This window comes from Miscanthus floridulus, chromosome 8 (genome assembly GCF_019320115.1).
Source record: "Miscanthus floridulus cultivar M001 chromosome 8, ASM1932011v1, whole genome shotgun sequence".
Taxonomy (NCBI): Eukaryota; Viridiplantae; Streptophyta; class Magnoliopsida; order Poales; family Poaceae; genus Miscanthus; species Miscanthus floridulus.
The window spans coordinates 225,693,974-225,699,265 of record NC_089587.1 but is presented as its reverse complement, the minus strand read 5'-3'; the positions used below and the strand labels follow the sequence as shown (position 1 = coordinate 225,699,265).

Below are 5,292 nucleotides of genomic sequence, written 5' to 3'. Positions count from 1 at the left end.
CATAAGCCGCTCTAGGCAAGTCAACTTCACTGAGGCTGAGGAAATCTTACAAAATGAACCAGTGATGGCTGGTATGTTTACCATTGATTCCCACCCAGCATATGTGTTGTTTGATTCTGGTGCATCACATTCATTCATGAGCACGGGGTTTGCACAGAGGCATAATATATCTCTTATGGCTATACCTATTGACTATAGAATTAGTACTCTAGGGGCGTAGTTGTGCGTTAATACTCGGACGGACACAGGCGGATTAGTGCTAGCCACTCACACTTACCGCCTCTAGTTCACGGTGCTGCCTGGGCAAGGCATAGATGCAATTCTGGGCATGAACTGGTTGCGAGTATATGGGGTAGTCTTGGACCTTAAGTAGAGAGTTGTTGAGTTATGGCTTCCTTCTTCCAAGGATAGGATGTCTCTTCTTATGCCCTTAGATCCAGCCTTGCCTGTTGCTGCTCATGTTAAAGCTTCTCCTGATCTTGCCTCTATTCCTGTGGTCTATGAGTTTTTGGATGTCTTCTCTGAAGATCTACCTAGGTTGCCACTAGATAGAGATGTGGAGTTTTCTATTGAGTTAGAACCTAGCATGGCTCCTATTTCCCGGAGTCCCTACAGCATGGCTCCTAAAGAACTAGCAGAAATGAAGAAGCCGTTAGAGGAATTATTGGAGAAGTTCTTCACCATAGGGTTGTCCAGCTATTTTTGTGAAGAAGAAGCACAGTACACTGTGAATGTGTGTAGATTACCGCCCTCTCAATGTGGTAACCATTAAGAACAAGAACCTCCGAAGGTGGCCTTGGCCCCCTATCCCTCGGGGCTAGGGGAATGAAGACCTCCCCTAGATACAGGTGGTCATCGGGTCTCGACTCGTACACCAAGAAGGGAGCCAGGTTGTCGACAAAATATGCTCGGCAGTCCTCCGAGGGGTATCTCATGAAGGTAGATTGATTAGTGGAGGTGCACATAATTAGGAACCGGATGGTGACATAAGGCGTAGAGACAGCGATTTAGACAGGTTCGGGCCGTCTGATCGACGTAAAACCCTACGTCCTGTATCTTTGGTGTATTGTATTGAATATGAGACGTATGTCGATTAGGAGACCCCTGCCTCTCCTTATATACTCTGGAGGGGTAGGATTACAAGGAAAGTATCCTATTGGTACTATACAATATCTTCCGGTGCACGTCGACTAGTGCCGTGCATGCCTTGATCTTATGGGCTAGGTTACCTCTGATGGTACAACCCATGTCTTATCTTGTGGATACCAGGGATCATATCCCCATAGCTAGTCCCTAAGCATCTTGTATCCTTTGAGCAACGCTGTCTTGAACAAGTCTGAGCAGTTTGACATGAAGCCGATCAGTTTAACTGGTGATCCGAGCAGTGGAAGTCGAAGCTGACCAGTTTAACTGGGACCTAGGCGGTGAAAGTTAATGTTGACCAGTTTAACTAGTGACCTAGGTGGTGAAAGTCAATGCCGACTAGTTTAAGTGATGACTTGGGAGGTGAAAGTCAATGCCGACCAGTTTAACTGGTTAGGAGACCTCGGACTTAACCAAGTAATGCTTGCTAGAAGGATGTAAGGGGCTCAAGATAAAATTTGAAAATTCTTCCACTTAGGAGAAGTGTAGCCACTTAGACTTCATCCACTACAAGAAATGTGTGGTTTTTTGACGTATTTAGCATGACAACAGGTCATAATATCATTATATCACTCGGTTTATGACATTATGTTTTAGGCACTTCGACTTAGTGATAATAAAAAGTTGTATGTCACAAAAAACGTCATACATCTAGTCCAATTTTATTCAATGACGATATTTGCTATGTCACAGAGGCATTTTCTGTGTCATAAAGTCTAATTTACAAATGCCATCAATCTATGACAGACTTTGTGTGTCACAAATTAATTTATTAATTTTTTTTAAACATTGATGCCCATATTGGCATGTTCCACAGCCACGTGGCCATGGGTGTGAACCTATTGTAACACAACGGGTGTTATGCTCGTGTTGAATGTGGTATTTAAAAATTGACAATACATTCATAATTTATCTGCTTTTGTCAAGGGCATCTATTGCATGAGACAATGAACCCTACTTTATAAATGTTTTTATTTTGAAGAACAAACTTTAACCAGGTTCACCAAAACAACTTTGAAAAATAATTAAAATGTATACATGTGAAATTTTTTATATAACTTATATGTGTGTATATATATTTGGGCCTAGTTTACAATGAGCCCTGGTTTAAATGTATGCACATTTAATCTTGACAATCTAGCTATATATGTATACTCCGTCTGTTCCAAATTATAAGTCGCTTTGACTTTTTTAGTACATCCATTTTGCAATGCATCTAGATATAATAATATGTCTAGATACATATCAAAATAAATGAACCAAAAAAGTCAAAGCGACTTATAATTTGGAACGGAGGGAGTATATAATGTGTGTGTGGGCTCGTGTATTTTTGTATTTTGTTTTTGAGCTTTTCTCTAAAAAAGGAGAGAGAAAGAGAAGAATTTCCAAAAGAAAACAAAAAAAGAAAAGGAAAAGAAAAACACACACACACCCACGACTCACCACGCACGGCCCATCCCACGAGTCCGCACACGAGTACACGACCCAGCAAACCACTCCTCCAGAACTCCATCGCTGCTTTCCGTCTCCTCCCTTTCCTCCGGCCGCCACGAAAGAATAGATCAAGAGCTAGGGTTAGGGCCGGCCGGCGCGCCGCTTGTCGGTCGTTAGGCCTCGCACCGCCCCACCCCAGGCCTCTCACCGTCCATCGCCAGGCTGCTCGGATCCGCGCTCGACACGCTGCCCCAGGCCACGCGGAGCCGGACCTCGCCTGGCTGCCCGGTGTCACGCTCGCCGCCCCAGCCCCGGCCACGCGGCGGCAGCGCTCGTGACGCCACGTGGAGCCGCGCTCGCTGCCCCACCCCAGGCCGTGCGGCGTTCCCCTCGCCGGATCTCAGTGCTGCTCGCCGAGAGTTGCAGGTACTTCTCTCATCCCCTTCGGATTCGTAATTCAACTAGAAAGACAGCACGACTCCGTCTTCTTAGATGTTCATCATCTGCTAGTGCAAGAGGTAATAAATTATGGTCATCTACGAGTGCGAGAGGTCCTCCGTCTTCTTACATGTTCACTCCTCTGCCTGTTGAACTGGGAACCAGCAAGTCCTCCCTTGCATTATATCAATCTTGTACATCTATTTGAAATGTTTGAATCATCTTAGAAATTGCAGTGATGAGAATATTAGTTGATGATAGTATTTGGCTGTTGATTACGCTAGCTCCTTATTCCTTTATTTTCGGCTTTTCTTGAACTGACTTATCTCAAATGTGCATATCTTGCAACAGATGGTGTCGTCATCATATAATGTGCATATCTTGGACATTTTAGAACCAGTAAGTTCTTTTTGCGCTGTTCTCAGTTAATTAAAAGCTATCTACTTGTCACTAGGCCACTGAGAAAATGATTTGTGAATGGGAAAGTTTGCTCAATGAAATTAGGCTAGCCCATGCTAACTTTTTACTAGATGACTGATTCAGGCATCTTGGCCTATGCTTACAATCCTAATATTGTGTGGGTTCCATAATTGATATATGATGGACATTGCAAGTTAACATTAATCGTCTAATTTATATTGAAAAATTATGCCTGTGTTATATTTGTTAAAATTAGCCTCATCATCTCTTCCTGTTAAGTACAGAAATGGATGCAACCTGAGAGAGTACTGCATGTTTTTTCTTCTAAAAACTGAATGTCACTGTGCATTGTCTGAAAATGGATGCAACCTGTCATTTTACTTGTCTGAATGTCATTGTGCAACCTAAGAGAGAGAGAGAGAGAGAGAGCTCTGCACAGTTTTTCTTTAACAAATTAACTGAGTCAGAGTTGTCCTTTCTTTCATTCCAGAACAAAGATGGAATCACTGTAGCAGAGAGTAGAATATGATACTGTGAGATTTGTGTGCCTGTAGTCAGTGCAATAATTGATAAGTATGCTTTGCAAGCTATTTTTTGTTAGTTGATATGCATTATATTTGCTAGCAGGAACATTGGAGATGTGCCTTCGTAAGATGATTAGAGCAGATGATTTGAGGCTTAATGGAGATTGGTCCACTCAAAGTTGATAGGTTGGATTTCAGTTATCATCATTTCTTCAGTGCTCATGTAAGTGCAGCCATCTCTTCTTTTTTTCTCACCACTGTTTTGCTGAGTGCTAGTTTGCTGTTTGGCTGAGAATATATGAATCTGGAACATAGGAGTGGGTCACAAGCTTTTGTAATGTTGAATCAGCATGGTGAATTTTGAAACATATGCAGATATATGAATGTGAAATTAAGGTAACTGTTTGGCTAAGTGCAAGTGTTTGGCTAAGAATATATATATCTGGAACATAGGAGCATGGTGAATTTTGTAACGATGAATCAGTTTTCACATTGCTAATCAACTCTTGTTCACATGTAGGTGTTCTTCTCAAGTGGCTCGGATTTTACTCTTCTTCACATTGCTAAATGTGATTTTGGTCATCTTTTGAATAGTGACTCACAAAATGTTGTGAAACTTTGATCTGTTTATTTTTATCTTTATAACTTTGACTTTGATATTGGTACTGAAACATGAATTCGGTGATAATAAATGAAATGTTTATGCATGGCCTATGAATTTGTTGATCTGGTATTAGAATATGGACCTGTATGGGCCATTCTTTTGTGATGTTTTTTCGCTAAACGTCAGTTTTTGATCCTACGTGGCATTTGCCCATGTGGCAAGGCCTAGGATTTTGTGACAATAAACCAATGTCATAAACCTCAATGACACTAAAATCCAATGTCATAGATTTGTGACATGAAATATACAGACGTCACACAATGAATTTGTGACGGTGGTTTTTTGACGTTCGGATTTTTGTCAACTGGATGTCACAAATCTTAAATTGTGACATTAATTCCATATATTATGACATAAATAGATTGTCAAAAAACCACACATTTCTTGTAGTGATCAATAAGGAGGGTAAATAAAGAAATAAGCACTACATTCATCGCCAGGTGAAGTGTAGCCACTTAGTCCCTGAGCCTGCTGGAAGATGAAGAATGAATCTTGTAGCAGGGTCAAAGAAAAGAAGTCTAAGAGCTTGCCGACGTCATCTGACATGCATGTATCAAGACCCCAGACATGTTGTCCAAGATCAGCACCCTGATCTAAACAGCATGGAGCAGCTTGATAGCACACCGATGAGACATAGCAAGATCCGACCACTAAGGGAGTCCCTAGCTT

General features: G+C 41.7%; 1 long non-coding RNA gene across 1 annotated transcript; it reads left to right on the top strand.

Moving 5' to 3' along the window:
• Nucleotides 1-2,627: 2,627 nt before the first annotated feature.
• LOC136475199 (uncharacterized) lies at nt 2,628-4,616 on the top strand. The gene is made up of 4 exons (XR_010763119.1): nt 2,628-3,003; nt 3,367-3,414; nt 4,063-4,182; nt 4,480-4,616. It is a non-coding gene; the product is annotated as an uncharacterized lncRNA (long non-coding RNA).
• Nucleotides 4,617-5,292: the final 676 nt, after the last annotated feature.